Genomic DNA, 18,770 nt, shown 5'->3' with positions numbered 1-18,770 from the left:
TAATTGAAAAGTAAGCCATGGTCATTGTGAAAATAAAAGTATGTAAATACAAATAAAGTAAGCAGTGAAAATAATCCTTCCCCATTTTAAAATCCTAGGATGAATGACAAAGTTTTGGCATGGATCTTTTCAGTCATCTGGGCTTAAAGCAACATGTACACAGAGGCATACACACTACAGTATGTAGGATCCAACTACATACACATCAGGTTTGTGGGTAATTTTTTACTTATATTGTTGCAGAAACTAGTAATTGAGAAACCAAGCACCATACTCGGAGTGTTGGAGAATTCAGGTTTATAATGCTAGTGGGCCCAGAGGAGTTAACACTCCAACCTCTGAGCCCCAGCACAGGGGTTACAGAGTTTTTATAGACAGACTATAGTTGGAAAAACTAGCTGCTAAAAGGCTGTTTTTTAAATTTTTATTATTATTTTTAATATAAATTTATTTATTCTAATTGGAAACTAATTGCTTTAAAATATTGTAGTGGTTTTGCCATACATTGACATAGATCTGTCATGGGTGTACATGTGTTCCACATCCTGAACCACCCTCTCACCTTTCTCCCCATCCCATTCCTCTGGGTCATCCCAGTGCACAGCCCCGAGCACTCGGTCTCATGCATCAAACCTGAACTGGTGATCTATTTCATATACGGTAATATACATGCTTCAATGCCATTCTCCCAAATCATCCCACCCTCGCCCTCTCCTACAGAGTCCAAAAGACTGATTTATACATCTGTGTCTCTTTTGCTGTCTCGCATATAGGGTTATCATTATCATCTTTCTAAATTCCATGTATGTGTGTTAGTATACTGTATTGGTGTTTTTCTTTCTGGCTTACTTCACTCTGTATAATAGGCCCCAGGTTCATCTACATCACTAGAACTGATTCAAATGTATTCTTTTTAATGGCTGAGTAGTATTCCATTATGTGTATGTACAACAGCTTTCTTACCCATTCGTCTGCTGATGGACATCTAGGTTGCTTCAATGTCCTGGCTATTATAAACAGTGCTACGATGAACATTGGGCTACCTGTGTCTCTTTCAATTCTGGTTTCCTCGGTGTGTATGCCCAACAGTGGGATTGCTGGGTCATAAGGCAGTTCTATTTCCAGTTTTTTAAGGAATCTCCATACTGTTCTCCATAGTGGCTGCACTAGTTTGCACTTCCACCAACAGTGTAAGAGGGTTCCCTTTTCTCCACACCCTCTCCAGCATTTATTGCTTGTAGACTATTGGACAGCAACCATTTTGACTGGCGTGAAATGGTACCTCATTGTGGTTTTTATTTGCATTTATCTGTAATGAGTGATGTTGAGCATCTTTTCATGTGTTTGTTAGCCATCTGTATGTCTTCACTGGAGAAATGTCTGTTTAGTTCTTTGGCCCATTTTTTTTATTGGGTCATTTATTTTTTCTGGAATTGAGCTGCAGGAGTTGCTTGTATATTTTTGAGATTAATTCTTAGTCCATTGCTTCTTTTGCTATTATTTTCTCCCATTCTGAAGGCTGTCTTTTAACCCTGCTTATTGCTTCCTTTGTTGTGCAAAGACTTAATTTTAATTAGGTCCCATTTGTTTATTTTTGCTTTTATTTCCAATATTCTGGGAGGTGGGTCATAGAGGATCCTGCTGTGATTTACGTCAGAGAGTGTTTTGTTTTGTTCTCCTCTAGGAGTTTTATAGTTTCTGGTCTTACATTTAGATCTTTAATCCATTTTGAGTTTATTTTTGTGTATAGTGTTAAAAAGTGTTCTAGTTTCATTCTTTTACAAGTGGTTGACCAGTTTTCCCAGCACCACTTGTTAAAGAGATTGTCTTTAATCCATTGTATATCCTTGCCTCCTTTGTCAAAGATAAGGTGTTCATACATGCCTGGATTTATCTCTGGGATTTCTATTTTGTTCCATTGATCTATATTTCTGTTTTTTTGCCATTACCATACTGTCTTGATGACTGAAGCTTTGTAGTAGAGCCTGAAGTCAGGCAGGTTGATTTCTCCAGTTCCATTCTTCTTTCTCAAGATTGCTTTGGCTATTCAAGGATTTTTTTGTATTTCCATACAAATTGTTAAACTTTTTGTTCTAGTTCTCTGAAAATTACTGTCAGTAGCTTGATAGGATTTTCATTGAATCTATAGATTGCTTTGTGTAGTATACTCATTTTCACTATATTGATTCTTCTGATCCATGAACATGGTATATTTCTCCATCTATTTGTGTCCTCTTTGATTTCTTTCATCAGTGTTTTATAGTTTTATATGTATAGATATTTTGTTTCTTTAGGTAGATATATTCCTAAGTATTTTCTTATTTTCGTTCCAATGGTGGTAGAATTGTTTCCTTAATTTCTCTTTCTGTTTTCCCATTGTTAGTGTATAGGCATACAAGGGATGTCTGTGTGTTAATTTTATATCCTGCAACTTTATTATATTCATTGATTAGCTCTAGTAATTTTCTGGTGGAGTCTCTAGGGTATTCTGTGTAGAGAATCATGTCATCTGCAAACAGTGAGAGTTTTACTTCTTCTTTTCTAATCTGGATTCCTTCTATTTCTCTTTCATCTCTGATTGCTGTGGCCAAAACTTCAAAACTATGTTGAACAGTAGTGGTGAGACTGGGCACCCTTGTCTTGTTCCTGACTTTAGGGGAAACACTTTCAATTTTTCACCATTGAGGATAATGTTTGCTGTGGGTTTGTCATATATAGCTTGTATTATGTTGAGGTATGTCCCATTGTGCGGGCGGCTGCGATGGCACACAAGCGCAGGTGGCTGCGACGGCACACAAGCGTGGCCAAGAGGAGCTACCCCACCTCCGAGCCCAGGGATGCTGGCCCCGGAGGAGCTACTCCACGTCCGAGGTCAAGGGCGGTGGCCAAGAGAGGTGGCTGCATGGATGCAGGAGGGCCTAGAGGAGCTACTCCAGGTTCAAGGTCACGAGAGGTAGCAGTGAGGAGATACGCCTCGTCCGAGGTAAGGAGCTGGTGCTGCGCTTTGCTGGAGCAGTCCTGAAGAGATAACCCACGTTCAAGGTAAGAGAAACCCAAATAAGATGGTAGGTTGCGAGAGGACATCAGAGGGCAGACACATTGAAACCATAACCACAGAAAACTAGTCAATCTAACACACTAGGACCACAGCCTTGTCTAACTCAATGAAACTAAGCCATGCCCTGTGAGGCCACCGAAGACAGGAGGGTCATGGTGGAGAGGTCTGACAGAATGCGGTCCACTGGAGAAAGGAATGGCAAACCACTTCAGTATTCTTGCCTTGAGAACCCCATGTGCGGGGAGCGAGCTCTGCCCCTGGCAAAGGTCTTGAGGAAGGAGGCTTGGCGTATGCAAAGGCGGGATCAAGCCTCAGGAGTCTCCCTGGAAATTCTTGAGCATCTACCCCCAAAACCAGAGTCTGCCTACTTTCTGCTTTGTGCTTTAACCTATACCCTCAGACTTTACGGGGGCTGTCCCCCACTACCTATCTCTGAAACAAGAGTTAGCTTACAGCTCCAGTTAATTCCTGGGTGTGACAGTGTTTCAACCTACAAACTCCTTTGGAAATCCTCTAGCCTGCCTGAATAGGTTTTTCCAGCCACATGTGATTGTTCAGAGCCTCCCAACTGTGAGAGGCATGAGATGTTCTAAACTGTCTAAACACAGATTCCTTTGAGCAGTTAAAAGATTGATTAGAAATTGTATTGGTGAAGGATTTTCACTTTTTGGGCCAATGTTTGCTGCTAAGTTTCCATATCCCTTACCTGCTGTGTCCCTGGCAGTGTATTGATTAATATAATTGGTGTAAATAGTAGCTTTAATGTTTGTAACCTGGGACCCTTGAGTTAATTCTTTTTCTTGTTATAGCCCACCACACTTTTGCTCTGTAGGAATGCAACTTTATCTAATGCTTTTGGAGGGTGGCGCTTGACTTATCACCTTTAGAGAAAAATAAGTTTTCTGAAGAAAGGGTCTTAAAATGTTAACAGGCCTCCGGGCCAGAAGATGATGCAAATCACCTAAGCTTTTGCATATGATAAGTTTGCAGGAAGAAAGCATGGCTTGCTGCCTGACTCTACCCCTTCCCCCATTATCCTCTATGCATAACTTAAGGTATAAAAACTACTTTGGAAAATAAAGTGTGGGCCTTGTTCACCAAAACTTGGTCTCACCATGTAGTTCTTTCTCTTACCTTCTGGCTGAATTATTCAGCCTCTTTTCTCCACTGAATTTCTTGATTGAGCTATCCTTATTCTATTACTCTTTATATCCTTAATTAAAGTTTAATTAAGCAGTTGTTTCCTGATCCTCGCCGACGCCGTCCCTGCTTCGAATTCCCTGGATCCACCGGGGCTGGACCCCAGCACCCATGAACAGTATGAAAAGGCAAAATGATAGGACACTGAAAGAGAAACTCTCCAGGTCAGTAGGTGCCCAATGCTGGGAGGGATTGGGGGCAAGAGGAAAAGGGGACGACAGCAGATGAAATGGCTGGATAGCATCACCGACTCGATGGACGTGAGTTTGAGTGAACTCCGGGAGTTCGTGATGGACAGGGAGGCCTGGCATGCTGCAATTCATGGGGTCACAGTCGGACAAGACTGAGGGACTGAACTGAACTGATGTTCCTTCAATTCCTGCTTTCTCGAGGGTTCTTATCATAAATCGATGTTGAATTTTGTCAAAGGCTTTCTCTGCATGTATTGAGATAATCATTTTGTTTTTATCTTTCAATTTGTTAATGTGGTGTGTTACATTGATTTGTGGATATTGAAGAATCCTTGAATCCCTGGGATAAAGCCCTCTTGGTCATGATGTATGATATTTTTAATATGTTGTTTCATTGTGTTTGCTAGAATTTTGTTAAAGATTTTTGCATCTATGCTCATCAATGATATTGGCCTGTAGTTTTCTTTTTTTGTGGCATCTTTGTCTGGTGTTTGTATTATGTGATGATAATAGAATGAGTTTGGACATTTACCTTCCTCTGCAATTTTCTGGAAGAGTTTGAGTAGGATAGATGTTAGCTCTTCTCTAAACTTTTGGCAGAACTCAGCTATGAAGTCATCTGGTCCTGGGCTTTTGTTTGCTGGAAGATTTCTGATTACAGTTTCAATTTCTGTGCTTGTGATGGGTCTGTTAAGATTTTGTATTTCTTCATGATTATGTTTTGGAAAGTTTTACTTTTCTGAGAATTTGTCCATTTCCTCAAATCTGTCCATTTTATTGGTATATATTTGCTGATAGTAGTCTGTTATGATCCTTTGTATTTCTGTGTTGTCTTTTGTGATTTCTCCATTTTCATTTCTAATTTTGTTGATTTGATTTTTCTCTCTTTGTTTTTTGTTGATTCTGGCTAATGCTTTGTCAATTTTATTTATCTTCTTAAAGAACCAGCTTTTAGCTTTGTTGATTTTTGCTATGGTGTCTTTTGTTTCTTATACATTTATTTCTGCCTTAATTTTTCAGATTTCTTTCCTTCTACTAACCCTGGGGTTCTTCATTTTTTCCTTTTCTAGTTGCTTTGGGTGTAAAGTTAGGTTATTTATTTGACTTTTTTCTTGTTGCTTGAGGTAACCCTGTATTGCTATGAACCTTCCCTTTAGCACTGCTTTTACCATGTCACATAGGTTTTGGGGTTTTGATTTTTCATTTTCATTCATTTTAATGCATATTTTAGTTTGTTTTTTTTTTTCTTCTGCGATTTTTTGGTTATTCAGCAGCATGTTGTTCAGCCTCTATATGGTGCAATTTTTAATAGTATTTCTCCTGTAATTAACATCTAATCTTACTGCATTGTGGTCAGAAAAGATGCTTGGAAAGATTTCAGTTTTTTTACCAAGGCTAGATTTATGGCCCAGGATGTGATCTCTCTTGGAGAAGGTTCCATGTGCGCTTGAGAAAAAAGTGAAATTAATTGTTTTGGGATGAAATGTCCTATACATATCAATTAGGTCTACCTGGTGTATTGTGTCATTTAAAGTTTGTGTTTCCTTGTTAAATTTCTGTTTAGTTGATCTATCAATAGGTGTGAGTGGGGTATTAAAGCCTCCCACTATTACTGTGTTATTATTAATTTCCCCTTTCATACTTGCTAGCATTTTCCTTACATATTGCAGTGCTCCTATGTTGGGTGCATACATACTTATAATTGTTATATCTTCTTCTTGGATTGATCATTTGATCATTATGTAGTGTCCTTCTTTGTCTCTTTTCACAGCCTTTACTTTAAGGTCATTTTATCTGATATGAGTATTGCTACCTCTGCTTTCATTTGGTCTCTATTTCTGTGGAATATCTTTTTCCAGCCATTCACTTTCAGTCTGTATGTGTCTCTTGTTTTGAGGTGGTCTCTTGTAGACAACATATATAGGAGTCTTGTTTTTGTATCCATTCAGTCAGTCTTTGTCTTTGGTCAGGGCATTCAACCCATTTACATTTAAGCTAATTATTGATAAGTATGACCCTGTTGCCTTTTTTTGTTGTTTTGTGTTCGAGTTTATACACCCTTTCTGTGTTTCCTGTCTAGAGAAGATCCTTTAGCATTTGTTGGAGAGCTGGTTTGGTGGTGCTGAATTCTCTCATCTTTTGCTTGTCTGTGAAGCTTTTGATTTCTCCTTCATATTTGAATGAGATCCTTGCTATGTACAGTAATCTGGGCTGTAAGTTTTTCTCTTTCATCACTGTAAGTATGTCCTGCCATTCCCTCTTGGCCTGAAGAATTTCTATTTAAAGATCAGCTGTTATCCTTATTGGAATCCCCTTGTGTGTTCTTTGTTGTTTTCCCTTGCTGCTTTTAATATTTGTTCTTTATGTTTGATCTTTGTTAATTTGATTAATATGTGTTTTGGGGTGTTTTGCCTTGATTTTATCCTGTTTAGGACTCTCAGGGTTTCTTGTACTTGGGTGACTATTTCCTTCCCCATTTTAGGGAAATTTTCAACTATTATCTCCTCAAGTATTTTCTCATGGTCTTTCTTTTTGTCTTCTTCTTCTGGAACACCTATGATTCGAATGTTGAGGCGTTTAACATTGTCCCAGAGGTCTCTGATGTTGTCCTCATTTCCTTTAATTATTTTTTTTTCTTTTTTCCTCTCTGCTTCATTTATTTCTACTATTCTTTCTTCTACCTCACTTATCCTATCTTCTGCCTCCATTATTCTACTGTTGGTTACCTCCAGAGTGTTTTTGATCTAATTTATTGCATTATTCATTATATATTGACTCTTTTTTATTTCTTATAGGCCCTTGTTAAACATTTCTTGCATCTTCTCAATCCTTGTCTCCAGGCTCTTTCTCTGTGACTCCATTTTGTTTTCAAGATTTTGGATCATTTTCACTTTCATTATTTGGAATTCTTTATCAGGTAGATTCCCTAACTCTTCCTCTTTTTTTGGTTTGGTGGGCATTTACCCTGTTTCTTTACCTGCTGAATATCTCTATGCCTTTTCCTCTTGTTTATATTGCTGTACTTGGCATGGCCTTTCCATATTCTGGCAGTTTGTGGTTCCTCTTTCTTGTGGAGGTTCCTCACTGTGGGTGGGGTTGGGCGGGTGGCTTGTCAAAGTTTCGTGGTTAGGGAAGCTTGTGTCAGTGTTCTGGTGGGTGGAGCTGGATTTCTTCTCTCTGCAGTTCAATGAAGTGTACAGTAGTGAGTTTTGAGATATCCATGGGTTTTGTGTGACTTTGGGAAGCCTGTATATTGAAGCTCAGGGCTATGTTTTTGTGTTGTTGGAGAAATTGCTTGGTATGTCTTGCTCTGGAACTTGTTGGCTCTTGGGTGGTACTTGGTTTCAGTGTAGGTATGGAGGCTTTTGATGAGCTCTTATCAATTAATGTTCCCTGGAGTCAGGAGTTCTCTGGTGTTCTGGGATTTGGACTTAAGCCTCCTGCCTCTGGTTTTCAGTCTTATTCTTACAGTAGCTTCAAGACTTCTCCTTATATACAGCATGATGATAAAAACATGTAGCTTAATGATGAAAAGTTTCTTCACAGTGAGGGATACCCAGAGAGGTACACAGAGTTACATGGAGAAGTTGGAGGAGAGAGATAGAGGTGACCAGGAGGAGAAGTGGGAGAATCAAAAGGGAGAGAGCAAACCAGCCAGTAATCACTTTCCTATGTTCTCTCCACAGTCTGGACCCTCCAGAGATGTTCATGGAGTTACACAGAGAAAAGAAGAGGGAGGAAGGAGACACAGGTGTCCAGGAGGAGAAAAGGGAGAATCAAAAGGAGAGAGACAGATCTAGCCAGTAACCAGTTCCCTAAGTGCTCTCCACAGCCAAGAACACACAAAGAGATTAACAGAGCTGGGTAGAGAAGAGAAGAGGGAGGGAAGAAATAGAGGTGACCTGGTGGAGAAAAAGGAGAGTCAAAAGAAGAAAGAGCAATCAAGGCAATAATCTCACTCTCAAGTAAAAATGATTACTGAAGATTGGGTTCTTAAAGGTACATAATTGATAACAAATACCAAAAAGCAAAGATTAAAAATCTAGAGTAGAAGTTAGATTCTCAAAAATACAATATTAAAAAAAAGTCACAAAAATTATAAAAAATATGTATGAAGCTTGCTTTAAAAAATGGTATTTTTTACAAGATAATGGTTATAAAAATGAAAATTAAAGGAGTAATAGAGGACTTAAAATTTAAAAAAATAATAATTAAAAATGATAATAGTAGAAATATATTTAGGAATTTCTCTGGAACTGTTGTGGACAGTGTGGGGTCAGTTCATTTTTAGATAGTTCCTTGATCCAGCTTATACTTCTCAAGATGTATAGGCCCCTTCCAGTGTAATCGATGCTAACTAGAGTTTTAATCTGTTTCACCTGTCACTTCCAAAGTTGTTCCCTCTGTTTATTTTATTTTATTATTTTTTTACCTTCTTCTGTTTGCTGGTCTCTTCAGTGTCTAATTTCTGCACTGACACAAGGGGGCGATGGTGGTCACGTTTTTAGGCTCACTTGTTCAGTCATGCTGTAGGGAGGGAAAAACACTGCAAACAAATATTACTGGTGTGTGTGGGAAGTGCTCTCAGTCTTTCAGCCGTACTGGGTTTGCACCCATTCACAGCATGTGTGCTTTCATGGTCTACACTTCTCAGGCTCTAGATTGCTCTGCCGGGAACTGTCTGAGATGGGCCCTGGGTTCCATCCACTTCCCAGGTTTAAGTTGCTCAGGTTCAGGTTCTTGGGTACTTCACAAAGGTGCAGACTCGGTTGGGCCTGCGCTTTGTGCCCTTCCCAGGTCTGAGCAGCTAGGTGCTTGGCGAGCACAGTCACCCCCAGGTGAGGGTTGCATCTTATTTCCTCCCCCATCCCAGCCACTCAGTTTTCTTGGTGTACAATGGGCGTGCCTTCTCAGGTGTGCCACGTGTCTCTTTTGGGGAGCTGATCTCTGGCTATAACGCTCCTGGTGGATGTCAACCATCCAGAATCCCAAGAAGTCTTGGTTAGCAATGAAGCCTACTTGCAGTTTGGTAGAGGATGCCTCTCTAGGACCATGATTGCCCCTTTCTGGCTCTGGCTGCCCCCACATGCCTGTCTCTGGCTGGGGATGGGCCGGTCTTCAGCCAGCTAGCTCTGCTCAGTCCTTTTTTCTGTGAGCAGGCCTGGCAGTGTCTTAGCTTAAGGCTTTTCACAGGATTGTCCTCTCTCTCTCTCTCTTCTTTTCTTTTTCCTCTCTCTCCCTGGCTATCCCACAGTCTGGATTGCTGTCTCATGCCAATTCCTTCAGATTGCCCTCGGGGCATTCAGACCTGGTCCTTACCCTAAGCAATGCAGCCCATGCCTCCCTATCCAGGCCCTGCTTGCTAGTGGTGGATGCTGCCATCTGGGCTGCTTCTCTGCTGGAAGTTGCCATTAGGCACATAATCTGTGGCTCTGATTAATTATTTATTTATTTTTCCTCCCAGTTATGTTGCCCTCTGTGATTCCGAGACTTGCCACAGACCTGCCAGTAAGAGTGTTTCCTGGTGTTTGGAAACTTCTCTCTTTTTAAGACTCCCTTCCCAGGATGCCTCTCTGTCCTTATCTCTTTTGTCTCTCTTTTTATTTTTTTATTTTGTCCTATCTCCTTTCAAAGACAATGGGATGCCTTTCTGGGTGCCTGATGTCCTCTGCCAACATTCAGAAGTTGTTTCGTGGAATTTGTTCAGCGTTCAAATGTTCTTTTGATGAATTTGTGGGGGAGAAAGTTGTCTCCCCATACTATTCCTCTGCCATCTTAGGACCTCCCCCTCTAAAAGGCTGGTTTAAACTAAGGGGTTTTGTGCACAGGAACAGCAGTCAAGATGGGGAGGGGGATGCCTGACCTTTACACGGGAAGGCATGATTAAGCAGGTTAACATGGCTGGACAATTCCAAAGAGAAGGACACGGCTGAGTGAGATAAGCTCCAGTTGCTAGTATTGCAACTCCCCACTTTCTGAGACTACATGACCTACGTGATCCAGACTTTGCAAGGAGCAAGCTGAGTTACAGGGGAAGAACAGGCAGGAGGTTATGTAAAATTTCAACTTTTCCTCTTCAATATTTCTGGATAGTTATGTAGTCTTAAAATTGTTGCCTTACACAAAGGCTGAAGTGAATATCCTTATACACATATTCTTGTGTAAGCTTGCAAGAATAGAGATTCCTACAATATAATTGCTGAGTCAAAGGGAGAACACATTTTAAATTAGGATCGAAACTGGATTGCTTCTAAATATTTATACCCCACAAAGGGTTTATGAGTATACTTTCTATTCTATACTCTCCCCAACCTGAATGCAACACATTCTGTGGTTATATTTTGTTATTCTTTCAAGGAAAAATGAAATTTCAATAAACTTTAAATTTTTTATGTACAACATATTGTTAATTTAATTTTTAGTAAACTCTTATCTCTTCAGAAATATCATTTAGTGAACTCTCCACCCCCACAAATCTTTAACCTTTCCCTTGAGAATTCTTTAAAATTATTAATAATATATGGTCAGCAATGCTTTCAACTTCTTCATACCTCCATCTAATTCCTTTATTAAAATAAAAAAAATTGTTTAAGATCACATATCAATCAAAAGAGCTGCAATTCTTTATGCCTTATAGTTTTTCACACTTTAGCTCTCAGCTTTTCTGGTAACTTTCTTCATCAATTATCACCTCTTCTTTTCTATATTCAATATTTACCTCTCCATTGATTCTCTCATTGAGCTTTAAAATATTCTCAGGTTTCTTCCATTTCAAAGTAAAGTTTCTCATGGGGAGTGGCATAAGTAAAATTGCAGAATAGGCAGCTCCAAACTCCAGTCCCTCCACAGGAAAAAAAAAAGTAGAAACAGTCAAACCCAACTTTGTCAGAACTCTGGAAAGCAGTCAGAGGTTTATAGCAACCAAGTGAATGCTGAATCAATGAATAGGCAACTTAAAGTCTTAAGAAAGTTTTGAGGCATTTTACTTGATTTTTCCTTACCCTGCCCTTAGGTCAGAGATGGTCTTGAAGACATCCAGTCACAATTCCAAGTGTAGAACCCCAGTCCCTGGTTCCAAAGAAAAGTGCATTTCTTATACACAAGTTCTTATTTGTTTGTTCTAACCAGTCAGGAGGCTACCTGAAATGGCACTAGGCACTTGGTCTATGTTTTGCCTAACTTTGAATGCCTTCAGGGTTGAGAAAAGGCAAAATTTACAATTAAGTGCTTTGTTCAAAAATATTGTAAGTTAAAATAAAAGTCAGTGTTTACTTGGGGCAAAGGTGACCATTGAGACAATGAACTCCATAATGTACTCGCTGGGGAAAAATAAAAGCTAGGGAGAGAGGTTATTCAGGAAATTATTATATTCTAAAATTTTTGGAATTTAAAAAGTCACAAATATGTCCAATGCAGGACACAAGTTCAGAAAAGACCTGAGATGACTCCGAATTTTTATCTCTATCTGGTATCAATTCAAGCAGGAAAAGAAGGCTAGAGCAGACTGGTAAACAGCCTAGCCAACTGATTTATTATTATTGTTCCTATTACTGTTATTATAAGAACACAAATGAAATCTACCCTGTTAAGAAACTTTTATGTATATAATACAGTACTCTTAAGTATAGGAACTGTGTTGTACAGTAGATTTCCATTTCTTCTTCATCTCATATAAACTGAAAGTTAGTATTTTTTGACTTACCATTTCCCCCTCTCCCAGCTCCTGGAAACCACCATTTTACTCTCTGCTTCTAGGACCTTGACTATTTTAAATTCTTCATAAAAGTGATATAATGTAGTTTTTGTGCTTTTGAATCGGGCTTATTTCACTTAACATAATGTCCTCCATGTTCATCTATGTTGTCACAACAGGGAGGATTTCCTTTTTGGAAGGCTGAATAATATTCCATTGTACATATGTCCCTCCTTACTATTCTTTGGAACTCTGCATTCAAATGGGCATATCTTTCCTTTTCAACTTTGCCTTTAGCTTCTCTTCTTTTCTCAGCTATTTGTAAGGCCTCCTCAGACAACCATTTTGCCTTTTTGCATTTATTTTTTCTGGGGGATGGTCTTGATCACTGCCTCCTATACAATGTCATGAACCTCTGTCCATAGTCTTCAGGCACCCTATCAGACCTAATCCCTTGAAATTATTTGTCACTTCCACTGTATAATCGAAAGGGATTTGGTTTAGATCATACCTGAATGGTCTAGTGGTTTTCTCTACTTTATTCAATTTAAGCCTGAATTTTGCAATAAGGAGTTCATGATCTGAGCCAGTCAGCTCCAGGTCTTGTTTTTGCTGATTGTATAAAGCTTCTCCATATTTGGCAGCAAAGAATATAATCAATATGATTTCAGTATTGACCATCTGGTAATGTCCATATGTAGAGTCTTCTCTTGTTGGAAGACTGTGTTTGCTATGATGAGTGCATTCTCTTGGCAAAACACTGTGAGCCTTTGCCCTTCTTCATTCTGTGATCTTCCTCCATCAGTGATCAACGCAAAGAAATAGAGGAAAACAATAGAATAGGAAAAACTAGAGATCTCCTCAAGAAAATTAGAGATACCAAGGGAAAATTTCATGCAAAGATGAGCACAATAAAGGACAGAAATGATATGGACCTAAAAGAAGCAGAAGATATTAAGAAGAGGTGACAAGAATACACAGAACTATACAAAAAAAGATCTTCATGACCCAGATAGCCACTATGGTATGATCACTCACCTAGAGCCAGACATCCTGAAATGTGAAGTACAGTGGGCCTTAGGAAGCATCACCACAAACAAAGCTAATGGAGGTGATGGAATTCCATTTGAGCTATTTAAAATTCTAAAACATGATGCTGTGAAAGTACTTCACTCATTTTGCCATCAAATTTGGAAAACTCAGCAGGGGCCACAGGATTGGAAAAGGTCAGCTTTCATTCCAATCCCAAAGAAAGACAATGCCAAAGAATGCTCAAACTACTGCAAAATTGCACTCATCTCACATGCTGGTAAAGTAATGCTTAAAATTCTCCAAGCTTGGCTTCAACAGTACATGAACAGAGAACTTCCGATGTTCAAGCTGGATTGAGAAAAGGCAGTGGAATCAGAGATCAAACTGCCAACATCTGTTTGTTCATAGAAAAAGCAAGGTAATTCCAGAAGTTCATCTAATTCTGCTTCATTGACTATGCTAAAGTCTTTGACTGTGTGGATCACAACAAACTGGAAAATTCTTCAAGAGATGGGAATATCAGAGCACCTTACCTTCCTCCTGAGAAACCTGTATGCAGGTCAAGAAGAAACAGTTACAACTGGACACAGAACAACAGACTGGTTCCAAATTGGGGAACGAGTACATCAAGGCTGTATATTGTCATCCTGCTTATTTAACCTATATTTAGAGTACCCCATGAGAAACGACGGACTGGATCAAGCACAAGCTGTAATCAAGATTGCTAGGAGAAATATCAATAACCTCAGATATGCAGATGACACCACCCTTATGGCAGCAAGTGAAGATCTAAGGAGCCTCTTGATGAAAGTGAAAGAGGAGAGTGAAAAAGTTGGCTTAAAAGCTCAACATTGAAAACACTAAAATCATGGCATCTGGTCCCCACACTTCATGCCAAGTAGATGGGGAAACAGTGGAAATAGTGAGGGACTTTATTTGGGGGGACTCCAAAATCACCACAGATGGTGACTACAGCCATGAAATTAAATTGCTCCTTGGAAGAAAAGCTATGACCAACCTTGACAGCATATTAATAAGCAGAGACATTACTTTGCCAACAAAGGTCCGTCTGGTCAAAGGTATGGCTTTTTCAATAGTCATGTATGGATGTGAGAATTGGAACATAAGGAAAGCTGAGCACCAAAGACTTGATGCTTTTGAACTGTGGTATTGGAGAAGACTCTTGAGAGTCCCTTGGACTACAAGGAAATCAAAGCATTCAATTCTACAGGAAATCAGTCCTGAGTATTCATTGGAAGGACTGATGCTGAAGCTCAAACTCCAACACTTTGGCCGTCTGATGCGAAGAACTGACTCATTGGAAAAGACCCTGATGCTGGGAAGGATTATAGGCAGGAGGAGAAAGGAACAATGGAGTTTATGATGGTTGGATGGCATCACGAACTCTATGGACATGAGTTTGACCAAGCTCCATGAGTTGGTGATGGACAGTGAAGCCTGGCGTGCTGAAGTCCATGGGGTCACAAAAAGTCGGACATGACTGAAGGACTGAACTGAACTGAACATATATGTCATATATTCTTGAGTCATTCTTCTGCTGATGGTTATTTAGTTTCTACCTCTTGGCTATTGTAAATAATTCTACACTGAACATGAGAGTTCAGATATCTCTTGGATACTGATTCGAGTTCTTTTGTATATACACCCAGAAGTGTGATTGTTAGGTCATACGGTAATTATATTTTAAAATTTTGAAGGCAATTCCATGCTATTTGTCATTATGACAACACCGGTTTACATTCTTACCAACAGTTTAAAAGAGATATCTTTTCTTCTTATCTTTTAAAATAGTTATATTATTATTATTATTAAGGATAATCACTATCTTAATAAGTGTGAGGTGATATCTTATTGTCCTTTTAATTTGCATTTCCTTGATTTGAACACCTTTCACTTATGTGTTGACAATTGGTACATCTTCTGTGAATAAATATCTATTCAATTTATTTGCCCATTTATAAAATTGAGCTATTTGCATTAATGCTATCGAATTGTATGATTTCCCTATGCATTTTGGATATTAAGTCCCATATTAAATACATGGTTTTCAAATATTTTCTTTTATTACAAAGATTGGAATTTTGTTTCCTTTGTTGTGTGGAAGACTTTTAGTTTATTTTCTCCCACTTGTCTATGTTCGTGAACTCTTGATATCATATGAGGAAAGTATGGCCAAGAGCAATGTTAAAAAGGTTTGTCTCTATGTTTTCTTCTAGGAATTTAAAGTTTCAAGTTTTACATTTAAATCATTAATCCATTTAGAGTTGTACTGAGATGCAACTGATTTTGTATATTGATATTCTATCCTGAAAATTTACTATATTTGTTTATTAATTCTAACACTTTTTTGTGCTGTTATTATGGTTTTCTAGATAAAATGCCATGTTATTTATGAACAGAAGTAATTTAATTCTTCCTTTCCAATTTGGAAAACAATTTGCAGTTCCTCAAACAAGTCAAGCATTGAATTACCATATGACCCTGGATTTCCACTCCTAGGTACATATCCTAAGAAATTAAAAATAACTAATTAAACAAATATATGACAAACATGTTCATGGCAGCCCCATTCACAATAGTCAAAAGGTGTATGTGGCCTACATGTCTATTACTATTTGAATGGATAAACAATTTATAGTATATACCTCCAATTTTTATATTATTTAGCCATGAGAATAAAGTACTGATACATGCTACAATGCAGATAAACCTCACAAATGTTAAGTGAAAGAAATAATGCACAAAAGGTTACATATTATATGACTGAATTTATATTAAATGAAAAAATAGATAAACCAATAGTGGGAGAATACAAACTGGTGTTTATCAAGGGTTAGCAGATAGAGGAATGGGGCAAAACAGCTTCATGGTTAAGGGATTTTTCTTTGCAATGATGGAAATGTTTTGAAACTAGATACATCTGTATCTAGATGGTGGTTGCACAACATTGTAAATGTATTAAATGCCACTTGATTGCTCATTTAAATTGGTGAATTTCATGTTCCTCAAAGATATTTTTACAAATAACCATCTCATGATGATATATTTTACTCTAGCCATTGTCCTATTGCTCCTTCTCTTCTTAGTCAGACTTTTCAAATTGTAGTTTTCACATCATCTTTTAATCCTTAAGTTCCATTACTTCTCAGCCACAACAATCTAACTTCCACTAACAACAACGCTACCAACAATTACTCTTGAAAGGGTTTCAAGTGATTGCTATGTTATCTAAGGGGACATTTTCCATTGTCTTGCTAGAATTCTCTTGCATTTTGTATTTTCCTCCCCTATTCTCATTAACTCTTCATTTCCCAGTTTACTCTACTTTTCTAGTAGTTTCTTCTTGTTCACCTTCATGGGTTTCTCTCCTTTTAACCATGGGGATTGCCCAGGGCTCCCTATATAAAAATGCTTTTCTCTTTCAATCTGTTGACTAAAAAGATGTACAACTTGAGAGTTGTGAGTTAACTTTATTTGGGGCAAAATGAGAACTGCAGTCTTGGAGGCAGCACATCAGATAACTCTGAGAGACTGCCTCAAAGGGGTAGTAGGGGAAGGTCAGTATATAGGATTTGGTGAAGGGGGGGGTCAATACCATTAAGCATTCATTTTAGAAAAAGTTTTCTGCTAGTCACTGGGATCTGATGTCACCAAGAAGGGATTTATTGTTTTTCTAGATATGAGGAGATGCAAGAACTGAGATCATAAAATCTGTTCCTACAACATTTATCTAAAGACCTGTACCACCAGATTGCCTGGAGCACAGAGTGCCTTACTCCACCCTGAACTCCCTCAGAGGGTGTTGAAGGTCAACAGCTGCAACAGTGCAGGGTTTAGTCTCCACGGAAGCAGATGGCAAATGCCTTTGTTGTTTAGTCATCAGCAATGATCTTGGCAAGTCCCAATTTGTAGTTGACAAATCTTATTTATTTCCACAGTTTTAAAAAGAATGTGAATGGATAATTCTTAAAATCTTTATCTCCAATGTTAATCTCCTTCTTGAGCTCAAATATATATATATATATATATATATATATATATATATATATATATATATATAACCAACCTATTGATGGTATGCGCTTCAATATAAGTTATGGGTTCTTCAAATTCCAAATATTCAAATCTGAAATTCTCACATCATTACTTAAAACTATTCTTGCTTCTGCATTCTAGACCACTGTAAATGGCTTCCCTACCCATCTAATTACTAACATAAGAAACCCTGGGTTCATTCTAGTCTTTCTCTTGACATCCAATCAATATCTACTGTATTTGATTTTATTTCTCAGTGTATTTCAGAATCTTCTCATCCTCTTCACCTTTACTTCCATTAGCAAAATTCAGCTGCTTCTTTTATGGAGTATTGTAAGAACATACTAACTACTTTTCCCACTTCCTCTCTGATCCATCCATCATAATGTTAGGTAGTTTGAATAGGAAAAAGGAGTCCAGAATGGCAGTTGCTAAAAGACAAGGAAGGGAAAAGCCCATGAAAATAAAACAAAGGAAGGTCCAAGGACTAGAGTGAGGACCTGAGGTAAAACAGACAGCACTCCTGGCTAACCAATTTACATAGGGCAGGCCCAGGGGGAGAAGAATAAAACATATAAAAAGAGGAGCCACATTTGGGCCAGGGACCTCTCTTCTCTTCACGTTTTTTGGGTTGGCACTCCCTCACTCCTTGAGGATGTATTTTCTTTTACTTTCAGAATAAAACTGAGCTGTAGCATGGAACTGTAACACTGGTCCATTCAAGGGCTGTGACACAGATCTGTCTGTCAGGCGAGTGTATGCTCCTCGGTTCTGTCTCATCACAACAAAGATTTGTAGTGACAGACATTAAAGCCCTCAGCACGTCACAACTCTCGGGTCTTGGAAAGACCGTGTTATGGTTCCTAGATAAATCAGTGTTACAGCTCCATGTTATAGCTCTATTTTATTTATAAAATAGCAGGAAAATCCATCTTTGAGGTGTGAAAGCATGTCGACCCACAGACTCAAAGAGAAGAGCACTCCAGCACATGGGAGAGAGAGAGAGAGAGAGCACTTTGGCTCCTCTTTTTATATGTTTGTTTGTTTGTTTTTTTCCCTCCACCTGGGCCTGCCTTATGTAAATTGGGCTAGCCAGGAGTGCTGTTTGTTCTACCTGAGGTCCTCATTCAGGTACTCAGACCTTCCTTTGACCTTCCTTTGTTCTATTTTCTCAGACTTTTCCCTTCCTTGACTTTTAGCCACTGCCATTCTGGACTCCTGTTTATTATTCTAACTACCTAACATTACCCCCTCAAGAGATGGGAGGCCCAATTCTTTGGCAATAGGGGCATCGAGATCTTTTCTGGCTACTTCCTGCTCAACTGGGGTGGCAAGGGGCATTGGGCCTCCCCCTCTTGCTAGTCTCAGGCCTCAGAATTTTTATAGGGGTATCTGTCTAAGGGTGAGTGATATTTTCCATGGCCGGCTGTAGTTTAATATCTTTATTGAACTGGCATTGCTTGTTGTAGCTTGTTGACCAGGGCAGAGACAAAACAGATTAGACCATTGATAATACATGGAGCAATCATAAGCAGCATCA

This window comes from Bos grunniens, chromosome X (assembly GCF_055505025.1).
Source record: "Bos grunniens cultivar Pamir isolate PY7600 chromosome X, Bosgru_T2T1.0, whole genome shotgun sequence".
In the NCBI taxonomy this organism is placed as follows: domain Eukaryota; kingdom Metazoa; phylum Chordata; class Mammalia; order Artiodactyla; family Bovidae; genus Bos; species Bos grunniens.
The sequence above is the reverse complement of the archived record's forward strand: the minus strand, read 5'-3'. Positions refer to the sequence as shown.